Here is a 21,178-nt window from a genome sequence, read left to right on the forward strand (position 1 = left end):
CTCTTTGTCATATCAAAATACGCAATATTTTGTGTTCATTGAAATTGAATTTTGATCATCTGTGTTGGCTAATATATTTTGACATATATTTGATATACTATTATGTATATGGCTGAAGAAGAGTCATTGGACTCAAAATGTTCATTCTGTTGGAGATGTCAGTTCTAATATTTCTCTCTCCACAGATGCTGCCAGACATGTTGAGTTTTCCAACTCTATTTGTATTTAGCATTTGGTCACTGCTGCTTTTCATTTCCTTGTTAGGGTAAGTCTTAAAACTTGCCATCATGCCATACAATTTCTTTTGTTGGTCATGGAGAATTTGGGTTTCTTTCTAAGAGATAATAGTTTCTTAGAGACTGTAACAGTGCAGTGGATCTGAGTATCAAGCACTGCATATAACTGACAACTATTCAAATACCACCCAGTATTTAGCATCACCTAAGCTTAAATCCAAGTCCTATATTTGGAACTAGGCTTGAGTGAAAATGTAAGCAAAAAAATCAAGTTGTCAAACAGCAGTAATTCTGAGCATATTTTGCAACCCGTATTGCTTTGGCAGAAATTCCAACCCATGGCATTTAACCTCCATTTAAAGAAAATCCTTTCCGTTTTAACCCAATTCATAATGGAGTTCATGTATGAATCTATATTTTATAGTAGAACATGCACAGACAGATCTTCAAGTATTCTTTAAGAAAGAATCATACATTGAGTTTTTTGATACCTATTCCTGTCTGGGAGAGCTTGAACCAATTAATTGTTAACAGCAAGACAGAATAATAATATGTTGCTGAAAGGTACCAGGATAACAATGAGTAACCAACACCATAAAAATAACTGGCCAGCAGGTTCTCACACAGACACCAGTGTTTGAATCAGTGTTGTCACCTGACAAAACTCCTCCCAGTGCATAATGTGAAGCGGAGCCTGTGCTCGTGGTTCCTTTGCCAGGGTTTTATTAGCTTGCTGTTCGTGAAGTGACAAGCATTCCACCTCGGAAGCAGGCAGAGAAATGCAAGCCGCATTTAGCTCACAGAGCTGGGCAGCTTAACTGAGTTCCACTTCAAAATGTATCTCTTGCTGGATCACTGTACAGTCATTGGAAATGATTAATTGATAATGAAGTGTTTGATGTTCATGCTTTTATTTGGAAGAGACAGTGCCACAAACTGCTACTTGCAGTGAAAGTGAATGGCATTAAAGCTGAGGAGTGCACTACACCTGAATCCTTTAGGCATTTGTGGGGTGCTGAAGGACCAATTGCTTCATACCTAATTGCTCACTTCAAGGTAAAAATACAAAACACTATTATATCTTCTAACTAAGAATGTAGCATTAGAATGGAACTGAAAATTCTGTTACTGAAAAAGAATAAACTCAGTTATTTTCAGTTAATATCTGAAGGTACTATATATGCTCCTTTTGTGTTGTACTATTGTATCAAAGTATTATCCATATTTTCTTTAAAATGCAAGTTTTAATAGTGTGTCTGTGTGCTTTTAAAATAATATGTATGTGTTGCATAAATAGATTAAATATAAACTGAAAAATGGGCAGTATTTAAACATAAATGGAATTTAACATTGAATAATCCGTGATGTTAATGGTTACTGAAGGTGTTTACACTAGGCTTTCGTTTCACAAGTTTTTGTTGAAGACGGGCAGGATTCTAAAAGTAGATTTTAATCTTGTTGTCCATAATGGACATTAATGTGTTAATAAAACAGGATAGAAATTCGTCTTGGGCGGTAACAAAAGGTGGGTAGTATGGGATTGGCTGCCTGTTCCATTCAGTGCCTGGTATTTAATTCTATAGCAGTCAATGGAACTGAATAACAGACAATTGACCCAATACCACCTGTTTAACATTATGATCGAGATGAATTTCTACCCCATACTTTTGGTAAGCTTTATATATCTATCTGTAAGCCAGGTATTTCATGAATAACATTGGGCGCTTGAATGAAAACTGAGGTATTATATATGGGAAATTAGCTATAAATAGCTTGCGCCAACAGACAAGCAAGTATTAATATAATTTGTATGTGATTTTTCATCAACTTTATAACTGAGCCATTCTAATAAGTAGTTTGTTATTCAAAGGAGAATTAATGACTCTGAAGCGGTTCAAGTGTTTTTTTTTCCTGGAACATTGCATGAGAGAAAAACAATTTTTTTTCGTTTAGTCATTTAAAAATGTGTAAGATACCAAGTCTCAGGGATTTAACTAGCTGCTACTTTATGACTAGAAGCCAGCCTTGAGTTGATGTAAATTGTGTTATCAGGTCCTCTGCTTCTTTATGTAGCTTCATTTGACAGAATGTGAAGTTGAAAGATTCGAAATTTGACATGTGCAATGGAGAATGAATCAAGTGCAAGAAAGGCCATTATTTTCATACTCTGCTGCTCTGAGTGAACTGCTCCAACTTTCTATGATGAAGGAATCAAAATTAAAGTTAAATATCTTGATTAAATATAATATGCCTTTTCAGCAGGTGCTGAAAACAGACTGTGACCTGATTAATGCCCTGTGAGATAATGTATTCTGTCAGTGACCTCATGAAAGTTACAGCGAACATTTTTGGACCCCAGCCGTCAATTCATTCATGCTGTGTCTGTATCTGGCAAGCTCTTTCAATTTGTGACTGAGAGTAACTCGAGGAATCCTTTGTTATATTCTTTAAGGAATATAATATTCCATTAATGAAGCAGGTGCATTGAAGCAAATAGGCAACAGCTCCTAAAGCAGGAAGAGGAAACAAGTTTTAATTTTAGTCCTTTGAGAACTGTCAGCAATAGTTCCTAGTAGCAATTATTTAATTGAAAATCCTGGGCACAGTCTTGAATTTATTTGATGTAATCTCTTGATTTTTTTGAATTTTTTTACAATTAGTAATTCTATAAGTTTCTGAACACAACATCAAATGAACTCAATTCCACAAATTTACGTTTACATATGTTGTAGCATGTTCAAAATACAGACTTTATTACATGTCTGTAACATTGCTACCTAGTAACTTATAAGTTACTGTGCTGGAGGGTAAACATGAACATATACAAAGATATAGCAGAAAATTTTACACTTTGGAACGTGCTGATGTAAGTGCTTTTAGAGCCATTAATAAATGTCTCAGAAAAATTCTGAAGCTTTATTGTCCCAATGTTGTAGCCTTATATACTTTAAAATCTCCTCGAGGTCATGTCAAATTTATAGATAACATCAAATGAGAAGCAGAAGCCAAGTTAAAGAAGCAATTAATTCAACATCAGAAATTAAAAGCTGTGAATACAAAAAATCTTGAAATTGAATAAAGGTATGCATGTAAATGATTTGCACATTGAAAAAAAAACTTGAGTGATATACATGTTATTTGAATGATGTAGAACTAAGAATGAGGTTGAAAGCTTATTCTGGGGTGTTATTTGATTTGGTATTTACATTGTCAAGCTATTTTGGAGCAGCAATTAATAAAATGGACAGAATGCTGAGCTATAACTAAAATAGGAATGGATACATTATAGCTTGTCATATTGAAACTGTACAATGCTTTGGTCAGTGTTGTGTCTTGTATTGGTCACCTAAAAGCAAGAGCAATATACTAGCCCTAGGATCGAGAAGAGGCATGAGTTTAGTGAAATGATTGATTTATGTTGATAGGCTGGACAAACTGACATTCTTTAGCCTTGAAACATAGAAACTGAGAAAAATCACACTCAGGTAAGTATTGTGTCCCTAACCAGTAAAGGAAAGCTCATCTTTCTTGAAGGTGAGATTACGATTGTAGGGCACAGGTTCAAACTGGTGAAAGGAAAGTTTGAGATTGATGTCTGGAAGAATTCCTCCATAGAATCTATAATCAACAATTGGAAAGCATTTCCAGGCAGAGAATTGGAACCATTCAAGTGTTGAAACGGTGTACTGTGATTTTAACTCTCTAAATGAAAGAGCCAGCATGGATGAATAGTCTTTCTCATCTGTATTAATCTTATGAACATTCATGAAATTGACTGAACTTAAACATCATACACCTCCTCCACACACATTTTTAGTGAAAACTGTCTTAACTCAATTTATGGTTTTGAATTAAATGACCCACCTGACACTTGGAGCTGATTTTCAATTTGCACTAGTGGATTTCAATGGTGTCGCTGAAGAATGCATATAACTCAACTCTGCCTAATGCAGTTGATGGCCAATGCTTAGAGCACCATCAGAAACAGCAAGAGGCTGAGACGCTGAAATTATTTTTAGGTTTACTGTTCAGTAACCCTGACGATGCATGATATAATTGCTCCCTGTGACATTACCTGTATAAAGAAATAAAAAACCTGTGTGGAGTAAACTTGGGGTTAACTGCATGAGTTTGCATATTACCCTCCTGCCTGTTCCAACTTTTCTGTAATTGTACCGTAAGGTAGGCCACCCTTGACCCAAACAGGGCCTTTTAAGTGGCAATTAAAGACCAATTAATGACCTTTTTCCCCATCCAATCTGAATTTCCAATTTTCTACCTATTGCTAGGAGACTTTCAGTAATGGGGGAATCCTCGAATATTATCATGATCAGGTATTAAGTAGAATGAAGGTCTGTCCCCCATCCTAAAAGCTTCCTTTCTACAACCAGGTCTGTCTTCCATGGGTTCTTACTACCCACACTCTCAGCCCTTTCCCCCTAGAGTCACCAGTAACTCCCTACTGCATCCTGCCCCTCCTCATCATGGTACCACAGTCATGTATCTGGTCTTGGATGCTGAGATGTAGAATCTGAGGACTTCTTGTCATCTCAGCCTTGGTCACTGCACTACTGGAAGTACGAGATGCTGTCCAGATTGACTAATACTTTCTGAGTGAAGGGTGGAAGTGCCATCTTCAGTGATTGTTCCAGGGAGCATTAAATGGTGGCAGTGCATTTCCAGTTGACTTCAAGTCTCAGGGTGGAAAATTAAAAAGATTCTGCCCCTTTGCCTGACAGAAAGCGGATAACTGCGGATTAAAAGGCAAATAATGGACTTAGTTCACAGCTCCACCAATAATTTCCTAGGGCCTTTCTATGGGGTGGACAAGACAACAACCTGAATGAGGTGGCAGTCTCGTTAATCTCTACAATTCATTGCCTGCCTGGTATGCAGGACTTCCGGTCCCATTTAAACTGCTCTCGATTAAAATTTTAATCGATGGTGCTTCACTGAGTAAAACCTGGTGCAAAATCAGGTGAGACCTGGAATAGTAGTTGTTGAAATTACTTACCAGGAGGATCACTGGGCTACACAAGAACAATGTGAGTGATAGCTGCCTTCAGATTTCCAATTGCCCATGAATATGATCTCCAACCTGTTATCCATCCCTTGGCCAAATCCGACTTTCCAAGCTTAGTTCAGATCCATTTAGTTCATGCAATTCAAATGCTTATCCAAGTGTCTTTTCAAGTACTTTTGTGATTGTCTATCTGTTGTTCTCTCTCTCGCTCTCAAATTCTGGATTCCCCGTTTTTTATTCAAATGTAACTTTCAGGTGAGCGGTAGACATGCCTATATCTGACAGGTCTCTTTTGGTTGTAGAATGTTGCCTGATATTTTTAAGTGTTAATGGGTACAGGCTATGAGCTAATTTGCCAATTTTTATCAGGAATTGAGCAGCCCAATGAATGGAGTCTAATAGTGTTGTAAAAACTAATCAGAAAACAACCAAGTAAATTTTAAAGCACAAAGTTTACATGTGCAGCGAATAACTCTGCTGACTTTACCGTCAACTCTGCAGAAGGTGAAGATTGTACTGCCTGGTATTCATTCATGTCAGGTGTGTAGGACAAAACCTGGAAGGAAGTAGCAGAGTTTAGGCCTGGGTGTGATGTATTCTGATGTAGAAGAGAAGAGATCAGATACAGAAGGATCAAAAAATGTCTGGGGTTTGAGGACTTCCTAATATTAAAACATAGAAACATTCAAAAACAAGTGAGACAGTGAATGGAGGGCTGGATGTTCCACTGCAGAAATTGTAGATCCGTTGCTATTGCTACATGGTATTTATATGTCCTGCGTTGGATAATCCCTTTGACAATTGTTTTGGACCAAAATGAGAGACAAGGAATTGGCAGCAAACTTTACATCTCTCCTGATCTGTTATTTGATTTTATTGAAGTCAAGAGGACAGGCTGATTTGATATTAGCCATTTTGCATTATCTTACAAAGTCAAAATAATTTGTGCTATAAAATCAGTTTTGTGACTTTGATTCTTTGTTGTTGATTCTCCTGTATTTATTATGTTACAAATTTATCTTTAAGATAGATGGTGAAAAGACTAGGTAACCCAGATAGCTGCTGAAACTGTACCAGGGATGATTTGATGTTGTACACATGGAATTTATTTTTTCAATGCTTTGAAAAAATATGTTTAATTTATCTTGATTAGCTTAGATTTCTTACGCTCTAAAAACCATGCTTTGTAGCCAACAGATTTTTGAATGTGTAGGAAATGTGCCAGATGCAAAACTTCCATTTACACAGATTTTAAATGTGTGAGAGTCCAAGAAGTCATTTCCTCTATCTTCATATCAGCTTCCTGCATCACCAAGTGTAGTCAAAAGTGAAAAAGATGGTGTGATTTTCTTGCACCAAAATACTGTGTCCTGTGAATTTGCTTTGCATGTACTAAATGCATGAGGTCATGCAATGTAGTAGTGAGAAGTATATCATTTTAATAAAATGGGAGCAGACGAAAGGTTTTGAATCACTGTTGTATCTCATTGTGACACATTGATCAAAGCATGCAGACACCAAACTGGATGCCTGTCATCATGGTAACTAGCTCCACATGACTTCTTAGGATCTGGGTCAGCTTGTTGAGCACACAAAGACAAAATTAACTGATTAATTTTGCACTTCATTGGAATAAATGTTTGACATTCTCCTGCAATTCCATGACTATCCTATTAATTATTGATCCAACATACTGAGCTGAAAACAATCATTTATTGGTATTCTTTTAACCCACACTTCTTTCCAGGAAAGAACGGGAATATAGGGAACATGGAATTAAAAATCCAAGTTGCTGTGGTCAGATACTCTTCAAATTGTAAATGACAGTGCATTAGATTTAAATGAAGCATCCCAAAATTACAGGGTTTGCGTTGTGTGGCTTCTAAGGTCTCTTTAATAGAACCAAATCAACATTGGATTAGATTGTATATTCTTCCTTTGCAAGCTCAATGATACGAAGAAAAGGCAACAAAATGTGATAATAATGGATTGCTTCTTTTGATGCATTAACATTTGTACAAAGTGTGTATTTAACTTGCAGTGATGGAATAAACAGGTGGTACCAGACTCTTCATTGGTCATGCATGTTGTCTGACTTTTCTTTTTCCTTACTTTATAATTCCTGTAAATCAATTTAATATTGAAAGAGTCTGTTCTTTTGAGTGGAACTCTCCACCTTCAACATAAAATCATAACTACTGTAACTGTCACTGATGCCAAAAAAAAGATGCGATATTTCTCAATAATAGCGACTGTAACTTTTTCTGCACAAAACATTATTGAAATGCTGCAGATGTGGATATGTATCTGGGAGGAATTAGATAATCTGGAGTCTTTAGTCCAAGGCCACACAATGCAGAGTTAGCTCATATAATCATAAGTCAGAGTGAGGGTGAAAACTAATATATTCTTCCCAGTGCCCTTTAATAGGTGGTGAATCATGCACCAAGATTCTAAACTCATTAGGTATTGTACTTTATGTCTTCCACATCAGCTTAACCACAGCATCGCTATCAAATTATTTCAATTTCTAAATAATGCACTGGTCACAATGCACATGACAGTCATAACCTTAAAGTAGCTGAAAATGTGTTGCTGGAACAGCGCAGCAGGTCAGGCAGCATCCAGGGAACAGGAGAATCGACGTTTCGGGCATCAGCCCTTCCTCAGGCCGAAACGTTGATTCTCCTGTTCCCTGGATGCTGCCTGACCTGCTGCGCTGTTCCAGCAACACATTTTCAGCTCTGATCTCCAGCATCTGCAGACCTCACTTTCTCCATAACCTTAAAGTATCAATGTACTCCCCTCTAAAACAATCAACTTCATAAAGCGTATTCACATATTCTCAGAGAAGAAATTAAAACCCTGCATAAAACAAATGAAAATATCGTTCCATTCAGCCAGTTAAAAAGTTGATATAATGAAATACATTTGCAAGCTTTTCAAACTTATGTTGAAAAGGGAATTGCCATCCTAAACACTGTTAAGAAATGCAAGTATTAAAATTACGTCTAGATTTTAATTTCCTTCCTTTCTACATGCACGTTAGTTCTAAACAAAAAGTAGAGATCCCAGATAAGATCATCTTGGGACCTCGCTGGGAGAACTTACTGTGATTGTACATCATTTAAAATAACTTATAAACAGGGTGATTCAGCAATTTTGCCATTTCAGCTATGTATGCTAATGAATCCTTCCTGTTGTCTGAGTAACTAACATCGAGTAGCCAGTTCCCTTGATGATCTATTAAAAATAGATCAAGAGCAATTAACTAAGAAAAACGGTGCAATGATGTTAAGTCAATAATAACTCCTTTGGAATTTTCTCTTCAGTTAATAATGGTTTATCTTCTTTAAAGACTAGTTAAGAAAAATGGTTAAGTCTGAATTGTTTATCACACTTTGCCAATTATTTAATAAGATTGTGCATACTAAACTATGATTTTTAAATGTCTAATTGTTTTTAGTTTGCAAAACTTCCATTTGATCTAAAGTTCCTCTCTTGGTCTCCCAGAGTCATGCACTGACATGCTAAGCAAAAGACTTTTTTTCCACTGTGCATCTGCTAATTACATCTGTATTCAGCTGGCTGCAGTGACACCTTTCAGCGTTTCCTCTTGTGGTTACATTTGGTACCTTTTTATATTCATACAGTTGAGATCAGCAGCTCTGACTCCATGGTACCACTCTTTGGGATTACAGAATTCAGTCATTTTATAATTATAATTTCAGTGGGACTTGCCTACAGCAAGATTAGATATTTGCACGTTTATTTTGTGCAGACATTTGCATAGAAGGTTTTATTGTGTAAAAAGAAAGTCACTGATATAATCAAATTCTTCTCAATTTCTTATACAATATACATGAGAAGCTTATTTTAGTTCTTATATTGTATTGAAATACCTACAACTGCAAAAGGCAAATCTAATTATAAGTAATATACAATATTGTATGATATGCTTTGTGAAAGCAGTCTCTTCATCTTTTATGAAGAGTTGGATTCATTGATTTTCCTTGTTCCTAAAATTTGTTCAGTGTTGTCATAGGTTTTCATTGATTCAGTCAAGTTTGCCATCTATGGTGAGATGAAAAACACTGTCTAATTCACGTGGAAGCATAGAACATTTACAACACAATAGAAGGCCATTTGGTCCATCATGTTGGTGCCAAAACAGTGGTTCATGTCGTGTTACTCCCCTTCCTTATTCTCACAGTACTGCAATTTATTTTTTTCATTTCAGATAATGATTTGGTTCCCTTTTGAAAGTCAAAATTGACTCAACCTCCAACACACTGCCAGGTGAGGCATTCTAGACAGTAATCACTAGCTCTGTGAAGCAGCTTAACCTCATGTCTCCATTGTTTTGTTTGATAATTACCTTACATCTGTGCACTAATGGTAACAGTTTCTCCCTCTCTACTCTGTCCACATCCTTATGATTCTGAATAACACCATCAAATCTCCTCTTCACCTTCTCTTCTCCAAAGAAAACAATCTCAATTTCTCCAATCTATCAACAAACCTGAAGTTCCTAATTCATAGAAGCCTTCTCATGAATCTTGTTTTCATCCTGTCTATGTCTTCACATTCTTCCGATGGTATTGTGCCTTGAAATGGATGTAATACCCCATAAGAGGCTGAACTAGTGTTTTATAGATGATTAACATAACTTGCATGCTCTTGTATGCTGTGCTTTTCTTGAATAAACCCAGGATGCCAAATGCTTTATTAACTACAGTCTCAAACTGTCCTTCCAGCTTCAATGATGCATGCACAATTACACCCAAGTCTCTCGGTTTCCTGCTTTCCTTTGGAATTTACCTTTGTATCATATCATCTTTGTGCATTCTTCCTACCTAAAGGAATCACTTCACACTTCTCTTTGTTAAATTTCACCTGTTAGTGCTTAGCCCATGCCACCACATGCTTATACCCTTTTGAAGTCCTGCACTGTGCTCCCCATGTTTCACAATATTTTCAAGTTTCATCTCATCCACAAATCTTGAAACTGTGCCTTGTACATTGAGGAATTTTGCTATAGGTTACACAGATTACCACCAGTCTTTGATTCCCATCGCTTAGCCAAATTTCATATCAATGCTGCTACTGTCTGTTTTATTAACTAACTTTGCCTTTCAAATGATATTTGATAAAGTGGCATGAGAAATGTACATCACATCAGCAGCACTTCTCTTATCAACCATATTTGTTACCTCATCAAAAAACTCAAGTGAGTTAGTTAATGTTGGCTTGCCTTAATTAACTCACATTTGCTCAAATTTTGTATGAAGTTATCTTTTCTAAAAATGTTTCCCCAGTGATGTCAAACAGATTGGGAATTTTATTTGTTTCACTTTCTGATGCAAATCCTTTCTTGGATGAAGTAGAATTGAAAGTTAATGTGGTAACTTGCAATACTACTTGTGCTTTTATTTCTGTGTGTCCTCGAAAACTATAGCTGATCAGGTAGCATTTGAGGAGCAGGAGAGTCAATGTTTCGAGCATAGGAATGATTCCTGATGAAGAGCTTATGCTCGAAACGTCGACTCTCCTGGTCCTTGGATGCTGCCTGACTGGCTGTGCTTTTCCAGCAACATACTCTTCGACTCTGATCTCCAGCATCAGAGTCCTCACTTTCTGCTTTTACCTTCTGGTTTGGTATAATGTATTGTGGAAAGAAGTGAATATCATTAAAAACATTTGGTGCAATTAAAGGAAGAATATGCATGAGGTATTAGGATTGCTAAATGCGAGTGGTGTAATGTTGTTAGCACAGCAAGAAAAGTTAGAATGTGGCCAGATCTTTAGCAGTAGCTTTACGCTAATGATGTAGTCTCCTTTTATTTAAAACTTATGGTGCTTATTACAGCCTATGGATCAGTTAGCTCAGTTAGCTGAATGGCTGGTTTGCAATGCAGAGTACTGCCAATAGTTCAATTCTATAATGGCTGAGGTAACAACGAAAGACTCTCCTTCTCAACTTCTCCCCTTGCCTGAGGCATGGTGACCCCCCAGGTTAGTCTGCCAGCAGTCATACCTCTTCAATGCACGAGTAACCCTTTGTCTGTCAGAGCTCTAGTGACCATACTGTTACTTATTGTGGCAATTTAAAAACTATTTCAAGGCTTGGGTAAAGCTATTATCGATTTCATTCAAGGATATCAAAGAATACCAGGTTTTCCTGCAAAACAATCAGCATGACAATTTATAGTTATACAGTAAAACGATTTACAAGGACGTTATCGGGACAGAAGGGTTTGAGTTATAAGAAGAGGTTGGATAAGCTGGGACATTTTTCACGGGATAGTAGAAGGTTGAGGTGTGACCTTACAGAGGTATATAAAATCATGAGGAGCATAGGTAAGGTGAACAGCAAAGGTCTTTTCTCTAGAGTTGGGGAGTTCAAAACTAGAAAGCATAATTTTAAGGTGAGAAGAGAAAGATTTAAAAGGGACCTGAGGGGCAACTTTTTCACACAGAGGGTGGTTCATAAATGAAATGAACTACCAGAGGAAGTGGTAGATGCAGGTACAGTTCCATCATTTAAAAGGTATTTAGACAGATACATGAATATGAAACGTTTAGAAGGATATGGACCAAATGCAGATAAATGGGACTAGTTTAGTTTGGGAAACGTTAGGTCAGGATTGGCATGGATGAGTTGGAATGTAAAGTCTGTTTCTGTCCTGTGTGACTGTGACTCTATGACTCTTTCTGGTACTAACTATCTTAGCATTTATATCACATGCCCATAACAATAAACAGGACTGTAGGTTTCCCTTTCATTGTTATCACTGACTCTACATTCCTCTGCTGTCTGCTCCTTATCACTTCAAGTGTATTACACATCTTTGTGAAGGTTGTTAAGTTTCAACAGCCTCCATTCTTCACTAGGTTCCCATAGAATTACCTACATGTGCCACCATTCTTACAGAATTGATTACATTTTCCATGCCTGGAAAAAGTGCTCTTAGCTACATTTGTATGTTCTAAAGCTATTAATGTGCATCTAAATTGTCCCACTTCATACTGTTTCAGAATCCTTGAGCTTCAAGAATTCATCCATTCCAGTTATGTGAATGTCTCAAAGGATCAATTTGAAATTCTTCTCTGCCATTTAGTCAAGGTGCAAGGAAAGCTCCAGCCACAGTAAAATTATTTCAGGGCTTCTTCCAGAATGCTTCTAATATGCTGTGAAATTGTCTATGCTGGAGTTAAAGCAGTCAGAATCCAATTCATTAGATTGGCAAGGTCAGTCATGCAAAGGACTGAGCTAATGTCTTGCTAATTACTAGCCAAATATTCCTATTATCTTTTTTATAGAAAACTGTAGATATAAAATAAAGGATGTAGTGTCAAAAGAAAGTGCTATCAAATTATATAGATCATTGCATATAGAACAGATTTTATCAATTTTATCACAGACTCACAATCCAGAAAAGGTCAGCCAAGAAGAAGAAAAATACATTTTTTTTATCATTGTAATGATAAACTTATTATATTTTACAGATACAACTAATATTTATGGTCTTTCCTGAGGATAGTGGTTTGATGAATGGGAAAAGGTAGAAACAAATAAATATTCCTTTTTACATTGGTACTTGTATGTCAAAAACAGCGACTTATGTATTCTAATCCAATTTTCCAACACTTTAACCATAGTCTTTTAATTTTGGCATTGTAAATACTTCGTAAATGTTATGGGGGTTTCTGTCGTTACCACTTTCACAGGCAGTGAATGTCAGATTCTCATAATCCACTGGATAAAATATTTTTCCTCATATTCCCTCGAAAGCATCTGTTCCTTATCTTAAATTTATGCTCCATGATCATTGATCCCTCCACCAAAGGGAAAGTTCCTTCCTGTCTATGCCCCTTCATAATTTTATACATCTTAATCATATACCCTGTCCAATCTTTGCTCCAAGGAAAACCATCCCAATCTGTCCAATGTCTCTTCATAATCAAAACTGTCCAAACACAGGCAACATCCTGATAAATGTCCTCTGCACCTTGCCCAGTACAATTACTATACTCTGAAGATGTGGATTCCAGGGCTGCACGAATTAATGGATCAAGATGACTAGTCGTGTCCCACAGGGATCTGTGCTGGTCCCTCAATTATTCATAATATGCATTAATGTCTTGAATAATGGCATAAAAAGCCAAATATGCAAATTTTCTGACAACACAAAATTGGGCAACGTTGTAGACAGTGTTGATGACAGCATAAAATTACATCAGGATATTGATTGATTAGGTGAATGGGCAAAGCTATGGAAGATGAATTATAATATAAGAAATTGTGAAATTATCTATTTCAGACTGGAAAAGGATAAAACAATGTCTTTTTTAAAAGGCACAAGAGTTAAATAAAAGTGGATATCCAATGAGATTTGGGGGTTCAGGTGAATAACTCTTTAAAATGTCACAGATAAGTTCAAAATATGGTCAAGAAGGCTAATGGAATGCTGGCTTTCATATCTAAGGGATGGAGTATAGGGATTCAGGCATTATGCTGCAGTTCTGCAAAAACCCAGGTTACACACGACTTGGAATACCATCAGGAAATTTGGGAGCCACATCTTTGGAACAATGTTTAGGCCCTGGAGGAAGCTCATTAGAAGTTTCCAAGGATGACACCTGGACTTCAGGGGTTAATTTATGTGGAGACATTAGACAAATTAGGTCTTAGAATTTAGACGATTAAGGGGTGATCTAATCAATGTCTTCAGGATATTAACAAGGAAAGACAGGATAGATAAAGATAAACTATTTCCACTTGAAGATTCTAGAACCTGGAGGCATAGTCTAAGAATTAAGGCCAGGCCATTCAGGAGAGATGTCAGAAAGCACTTCCACATGCAAAGAGCAGTGCAGGTTTGGAACTCTCTTCCTTAAGTGGGTCAATGATAATTCAACTGTTAAATTTAAGTCTGAGGTTGACAACTTTTCAATAATTAAGGGTATCAAAGGATATGGGCCCAAGACAGGCATATGTAGTCTTGCCACAGATCAGCCACAATCTTATTGAATAGCGGAACAGGTTTAAGGGGTCAAATGGCCTACTTCTCATGTTCCAGAACTCTAGCTGTGGCCTCACCAATGTTTATACGGGTTCCAGCTTAACCACCCTGCTCTTAATCTCTATGCTTCAGCTAATTAAGGTAAGTATCCCATATGCCAGTTTATCAATTTGTCCTACTACCTTAATAGACAGTGTTCATGTGCACCTAGCTCCCTCTGATCCTCCAGGGTCCTTGCCTTGTTTGACCTGCCCTAGTGCATCACCTTGTATTTATCTAGATTTAATTCTATTTACAACTGATCAGCTCATTTACATTGTCCTGTAATCTAAGGCTATCCTCCTCAGTATTTACCATCCCATCAATTTTGTACCATTCATGACTTTACTGATCAACCCTCCTACATTCAAGTTTAAATCATTTATAAATACCACAGAGAACATGGAGCCAATACTGATCACTTCAGAACCCCTCTGTACACAGGCTTCCAGACACACACAAACCCTCAGCCTTCAATCTCTGCCTTCTGCCCCTCAGCTAATGAGAACCGCCTCTCTGTCTTATTTAACTTAAGTAAATTATTAAATTAATTTCTTTAAGAAATACTTAACTTGTTTAAGTATATCACAGTTCTTCTCTGTGACTTCTATACACATAACAAAGAACACAGATTACCACTGTGGTCGTTAATGGGTCCTACACTTTCCTGAGTTATCCTTTTACTTTATGGTTTGGATTGATAAAGATTTGTGTCCACCAATAAGTTGTCTGTTAGCAGTGTGGTAACAATGGAATAACCAGGAAATCTGAATGTAAATTTCTGAAGAGATCTCATTACTACATACCAATAATCAAAGGAATTTTGCCACGACTTACAGATGCAAAAGTCTTCACTAACCTGTACATGAAGGATGCTACTGGCAAATGAAGCTGAATGAAAGCAATTGCTTTCAACCTACATTCTGGACACCACTTGGGAGATGCAGAAGGTGGCATGCATGCTATTTGTCATTTCCATGGCTCTAGAGGAGCATCGATGCAGACAATGTGAAACAGTTAGTGATCCACCTGAATTGAATGATCAGCTGGTTTGTGGATATGGTCACTGAGTAGTGTAGAACCTGACCATTGAATAAAGACACATTTTGCTGAAGCCTTTTCTTCTTGCACTCTTGATTGAAATATGCAAATACAGGTTTCTTTTGGAAACTAACAAAAATGTTTGTAAGATACATAAAGACATTATTGCTGATGATAATCAAATCTAGTGGGACAGCTAGACAGCTCACCAGATGAACCTGAGGGGAACTAAAAAAAGTTGCAACTAATGATGCCTGATACCAAGTCCGTAGGTTATGCATCGATAGCAAAATGTCTTCACCCAGAACCTGAAAGGTTGAGAGCTGCAGCACTGATGCAGCACTCGACAAATGTAAAAAGATCCATTGAACTTGTCAATCACTTAGCAAATTTTTACGCAATTTGTTGTTGGAACATTACCATTAGGCCAACTCATTACCAAGGATATGCAGTAGCACTGAGGAACAGAACAAGACATAACATTCCCTAAAATCAAGCAACTAATGATTACAATGCCAATGCTGAAATGTTGCAACAAAAGTGATTAAATCACCCAGCCCTAGGATGCCAGTGAGGTGCACCTGACAAAACCTGCAACTGCAACAAGGATAACTAGTTGGTTGCATTTGCATCCAAGTCATTAATGTAAGTAGAATTAGACCACACAGCCAATGAAAGATAATTGGGTCATTGTCTTTGCTTGTGATCATTTTCTTCACTACCTACTTAAAGTCAGAGAGTCATAGAGATGTACAGCATGGAAACAGACCCTTCGGTCCAACCCGCCCATGCCGACCAGATATCCCAACCCAATCTAGTCCCACCTGCCAGCACCTGGCCCATATCCCTCCAAACCCTTCCTATTCATATACCCATCCAAATGCCTCTTAAATGTTGCAATTGTACCAGCCTCCACCACATCCTCTGGCAGCTCATTCCATACACGTACCACCCTCTGCATGAAAAAGTTGCCCCTTAGGTCTCTTTTATATCTTTCCCCTCTCACCCTAAACCTATACCCTCTAGGTTCTGGACTCCCCAACACCAGGGAAGAGATTTTGCCTATTTATCCTATCCATGCCTCTCATAATGTTGTAAACCTCTATAAGGTCACCCCTCAGCCTCCGACGCTCCAGGAAAAACAGCCCCAGCCTGTTCAGCCTCTCCCTGTAGCTCAGATCCTCCAACCCTGGCAACATCCTTATAAATCTTTTCTGAACCTTTCAAATTTCCCAAAATCTTTCTGATAGGAATGAGACCAGAATTGCACACAATATTCCAACAGTGGCCTAACCAATATCCTGTACAGCCGCAACATGACCTCCCAACTCCTGTACTCAATACTCTGACCAATAAAGGAGAGCATACCAAACGCCTTCTTCATTATTCTATCTACCTGCGACTCCACTTTCAAGGAGCTATGAACCTGCACTCCAAGGTCTCTTTGTCAGCAACACTCCCTAGGACCTTACCAATAAGTGTATAAGTCCTGCTAAGATTTGCTTTTCCAAAATGCAGTACCTCGCATTTTTCTGAATTAAACTCCATCTGTCACTTCTCAGCCCATTGGCCCATCTGGTCAAGATCATGTTGTAATCTGAGGTAACCCTCTTCGCTGTCCACTACACCTCCAATTTTGGTGTCGTCTGCAAACTTACTAACGATACCTCTTATGCTCGCATCCAAATCATTTATGTAAATGACAAAAAATAGAAGGCCCAGCATTGATCCTTGTGGCACTCCACTGGTCACAGGCCTACAGTCTGAAATACTTGTAAGAGACAAAGTGATAGCTAAGCCTGACCGCAAGACAATTCAATTCAAATACTTTTTCTTAAGACTCTATCATCTGCTTCAACCATCTCCATAGAAAGTTATTCCTGAAGTAGGGCTTGTGCCCGAAACGTCGATTCTCCTGTTCCTTGGATGCTGCCTGACCTGCTATACTGTTCCAGCAACACATTTGCAGCTCTGATCTCCAGCATCTGCAGTCCTCACTTTCTCTCCATAGAAAGTTATGCCAATTATAGAGATACCATGTGAATGTGGCATGTAAGCAGAGTAAACAAATATATATTGTTGAGAATATGCATTGTTGTCAAGTGCAGCACTCCCTATGAAGACAGAAGAGGATGCAGCAATAGAGTGAAATCTTCCATACAACTTGAAGCACCAGATTGATATTCTCTGGTAATTTTTAACCCAGCAGAGACATTGAGTCTAACAGACAAGCGCATTGCTCAAATCAAGCAAACAACTTTCCAACTTGCAGAGTGGTGGCACAATGGTTAACATTGCTGCCTCACAGCGTCAGGGACCTGGGTTCAATTGCAGCCTTGGACGAATGTCTGTGTGGATTTTGCATATTCTCCCTGTGTCTGCATGGAGTTTCCCCTGGGTGCTCTGGTTTCCTCCTGCAATCCAAAGATGCACAGGTTAAGCAAATTGGCCATGCTAAATTGCCCATAGTATTCAGGGATGTGTAGGTTAAGTGCATTAGTCAGGGGTAAGTGTAGAGCAATAAGGTGGGGGAATGGGGCTGAGTGGGTTACTCTTCAGAGGGTCGGTGTGGACTTATTGGGCCAAAGGGTCTGTTTTCACACTGTAGGGATTCTATAAAAGAATAGCTTGAAAGCAACAAGGACAGTCCTGTAGTCACAGGGATGTACTGGACACACAGAAATGAATTGACAGCTCAAGACGGGACAGTGTGCAAAGGAAGTAGAGCCACTAAACTGAAAGAGTTAAGAGGAGAGATGCTGAGGCACATTGATGCAAGCAGCCAATGAATTGACTCAAATCTGAGGAAGTCATGAACAGTGTTCCACTGGCTAAACAGGAACAATAAAATCAAGGAAAACGTCAAGCAAGTCAATGCTTGGAAGAATAGAAAGCTAAGCAAGATAGAGAGTAGCTGTGATGACACAAGTCATCCCAGACAGACTGGTAAAAGCTTTTGATTGTCACAGGAACCGATTATTTTATCATGGTAGATCACTATTCTGACTGAGGGGAAGTAGACCAGATAGCTTCAATAACTAGTGGTGAGATAGCAGCATGCCTAAAAGCACACTTCACTTGTGATGGTGTTCCAGGCACTCAAGGGACATTGGCCCACTCAGATTTAACTGGTTCATAAAGGATTGGAAAATTCAACACCACACATCATTTTATCATGATCCTCAGTCAAAGGGAAGAAATGAGGTGGCAATGAAAATTGTCAAAGAAATCATAAAGAAATCAAAAAATTCCAGCACAGACATATGCAATGCATTTCTTGAATGGAGAAACACATTTACTAAAGGCTTTGAAAGTGGTCTAGTATAAAGACTAATAAGAGTATCAAAAAGGTATTGGAGTCAGAAGTACAAACAAGCATGGATGACAAAATCAACATCAAATGGCAGAATGCCAAATTCCATTTTGGCATGACTGCCAAATCATTGCCAGAGCTAAGCATTGGAGAGTCAGTCATGATACATTTTCATCAAGAGTCAGCCAAACTGGCAATTTGGTACCTGCATAGACCAGTTGTCACCTTGATCATGCTCAGTGGAAGTGAACAATTAGATATACCATTACAACTGCAGACTCTTTTGCACAACCAGAGAAGCTGTTCCTCACCTACCAATAGCTGATCAGGATCATACAAACCTTTGCACAGATCAATAATTAGTCCCAAAGGTCAAAGGCACCTATCAACAAAAATGAAACAACAACAGGTACCACAACAACACAACATGGAAACAACACTGATCAAAGAAGGAGTATCACTGAGATGAATATCCAGTGATAACATACACGTAGATCATTATGGGATCACCATGCTTTATGCACATTATGTTTAAATCATGTGAGAAACTGACGATAACAAAATGTTAACGTATTAGAACAGTGATGTAAACAGTGACTACCTTTGGTAAATCACAATGTGAATGATGCAAGTAATATTTTGTATGGAAAGGGGGAATGGTTAGGTTAGAGATGCAATAGAGAACTAATGTACCTCCTGGTTTACAGTAATCGTATGACCTCTACCATGAGGCACTCACTAGAGCCATCCATCTTATAGCCAGTTCAATGAAGACACATTACAAGATGCAGTGTTGTACTGCAAACTAGTGACAGACCACATGTGCACAAAAATAAATTGATAAAGTGAGGGCTCAGTGTTTCCATGCCTTGGATGGTCCAATTCAGATATAGCAAGAGATATTGGAAAACAAACATTTGAATCTATTTTATTGGTAATTCAATGGATAAATATAGGTATAAAATTGAAATGCTCCATGCTAAATCCTGATGTGCTGAAGTTTTCATTTAAACAGCACACTAGACTGTCTTGTAGGGTTGGGAAAGCAATAAAGCCAACCTGTGTTTGATCACTGGTCAGTGACAATCCTAGCAGTGCATTAATTTGCTGAAGAAAGTGTCTACTCTGTTCCATATGATGACTGTCAAAATTTGAAAATCAAGATTAGCCTTGTATGTGATGTGCTGTGTATAAATCAAAGTCATTGTATTGGCAAAAATTTACAATGGAAGGATTCAAAAGAAAGTATCAAAGCCATTACAGGCTTGAGATCACTGAGTTATGATAAGTGCTCATAAAAGCTCATTGTGAAATAGAATGGATGTGATCCAAGTTTTAAAGTTAATGAAGGAAATTGCTACTGGAGAACTCATGCAAAACCAGGTCAGAAGGACACAGCTAAACAAAGAAATTGTAGGCCAAATTTTAAGCCTGAAATAAACAGGGCTGGTACTTTTTCATTTGAGGTACTTTTTAGTTTGAAATACTTTTTGTAGAAATTCTGGTCCTTCATAGAAAAAAATAATATAATGTCAGACAGAAATTTGTCAATAACATTTAGAACATTTTAAAAGTTCTAGAGCGAAAGTTTAGACTACCTTCTAAAGGGCGGCACAGTGGCTCGGTGGTTAGCAACGCTGCCTCATAGTGCCAGGGACCTGGGTTTGATTCCTGCCTCAGGCGACTGTTTGTGTGGAGTTTGCACATTCTCCCCATGTCTGCATGGGTATCTTCTGGGTGTTCTGGTTTCCTCCCACAATCTAAAGATGTGCAGGTCAGGTGAATTGGTCATGCTAAATTGCCCATATTTACTCCATTCGTCAGGAGTAAATATACGGTAGAGGAATGGGGCTGGGTAGGTTACTCTTCAGAGTGTTGGTGTGGACTTGCTGGGCCAAATGGCCTGTTTCCATACTGTAGGGAATCTAAACTAATCTAACTTCCTTACTAGCATGCTCAAGCCGGAAAACCTCCTTGTCACCTTTCTATCTGCCCTAGGCAATCATAGAATGGAAAAATCCCCAAGAATCCAGAAGAACCTCTGAGAAACAATGAATACTAATTCCAAGCCAATTTCTGGAAGGCAGGCTGCTATTATAGGATTTCTGGTTCTGTGGTGAAATTTCCCAGAATTTGGTGGCTTCACAGAATATCTGGGATCAATCTGAATTATATTTTGCTTAGAACCATCTGGAATATTCCTCATTCCTGCAATTGTGTGGCATGCAAGGAAAACTGAAAAGACCTTTTTTAAAAAAGCATGAAATTCCATGGATTGATAATTCTGTTTATAAAATGAAGTAGTGGTTTGAACAAAAGTACTCCCCAGGCTTTCCCATCCCCTTAACTTCTTCACACTTCGACTTACTGAATTGTGGAATATACTACCAATTAGTACAGTGACCGTTGACTGTGGGAATGTAATGTGGAACTGGATGAATTTTCAGTGCAACAAAATTAGCTTGGAAGTAAGTAGGATGTTTTGAGACCTGGAAAACAA

At 38.0% G+C, this 21,178-nt stretch overlaps 1 protein-coding gene across 13 annotated transcripts in view; it reads left to right on the plus strand.

Moving 5' to 3' along the window:
- The first annotated feature begins 980 nt into the window (after positions 1-980).
- The window catches only part of LOC122561107 (heparan sulfate glucosamine 3-O-sulfotransferase 1-like), a 142,516-nt gene continuing 122,318 nt past the window's right edge, over positions 981-21,178 (plus strand). For 4 of the 13 annotated variants that reach the window (XR_006314903.1, XM_043712526.1, XM_043712527.1 and 1 more), the window contains exons 1-2: positions 981-1,292; positions 9,500-9,558. The gene's annotated coding sequence lies outside the window, so the exon portion shown is untranslated. Of the gene's footprint in view, positions 1,293-1,658; positions 1,907-9,499; positions 9,559-12,768; positions 12,825-15,111; positions 15,452-21,178 lie in introns of those variants that run through there. The other 9 variants (XM_043712533.1, XM_043712531.1, XM_043712534.1 and 6 more) reach the window with 7 other exon arrangements.

The sequence above is a fragment of the Chiloscyllium plagiosum genome, chromosome 22, assembly GCF_004010195.1.
Source record: "Chiloscyllium plagiosum isolate BGI_BamShark_2017 chromosome 22, ASM401019v2, whole genome shotgun sequence".
Lineage (NCBI taxonomy): Eukaryota > Metazoa > Chordata > Chondrichthyes > Orectolobiformes > Hemiscylliidae > Chiloscyllium > Chiloscyllium plagiosum.